We start from the raw sequence: 859 nt of genomic DNA, 5'->3' as shown, positions 1-859 counted from the left end.
CGGGAACCGCCTGGCAGCAGAGCTGAGGGACAGCACCACCAGCAGACAGTGCCTGCTCCCGTGAGGCACCAGCCAGAGCCGCCAAAGGCCTGAGGGGACCATCTCCCACAGAGGAGCCTCTTGGATCCATCAGGGGCTCAGCGGTTCTTCTGTGCTTTTGGTCATTTCGGATCCTCGAGCACGTTGTTTCGTGCTGATGGGGACTGTCCAGGCATGCCAGGAAACACCCCTGTCCCACCCTAAGAGCCAGAGATCTCGCTCTGCCCCTCCTGCAGTGGACCCCGGGCCTGAACCCCCGCCAGCGCTGAGGCCACAGCTCGGTCAGCCCCACCGGGGAACTGCCAGCGCTTGTTTATCTGCTGGCAAACGCATCGATCTCTCTGCCGAGCGTCCTGCTCAGGGTTACACCAGGCAGAGCGTGGCACCGCAGCAGGCTGAGCTGGCTGCTGTGGAGACAGAACGCTCTGAGCCCTCTTTCTTGGAACAGCAATTAGCTGCGTACTTGAGCTGACTGGTGGAGTACTGCCCTGCCAAGAGGAGCTGTGGTGAGTGAGAAACCCCCTCCCCTGCGCCGAGCAAGGCAGCCCTCAGACCATGCACAGAGCAGAACCACTGCAGGGCCCCACAAGAATGGACCTTTCTGAGCAGAGGCCTAGCCAGCACCTTCCCATGGAGCATCTTGCTAGCAGCACCCTCTTCCTCCCCACCCCAAACAAGGCAGGTGCTACCAACCAGCCCTGACACCAGCTGCTCATGCTGCCTGCTCTGGGGGTACAACTCTGCCGAGAACCCCCTACCCACCTTCAGACCAGCAAGGTCACACCCCAGAGTGGGGGAACCTTCAAAGATCCTGCTCCGC

This window comes from Buceros rhinoceros, unplaced genomic scaffold (genome assembly GCF_000710305.1).
Source record: "Buceros rhinoceros silvestris isolate BGI_N320 unplaced genomic scaffold, ASM71030v1 scaffold13401, whole genome shotgun sequence".
Classification (NCBI taxonomy): domain Eukaryota; kingdom Metazoa; phylum Chordata; class Aves; order Bucerotiformes; family Bucerotidae; genus Buceros; species Buceros rhinoceros.
Note: the sequence above shows the minus strand (reverse complement) of the source record.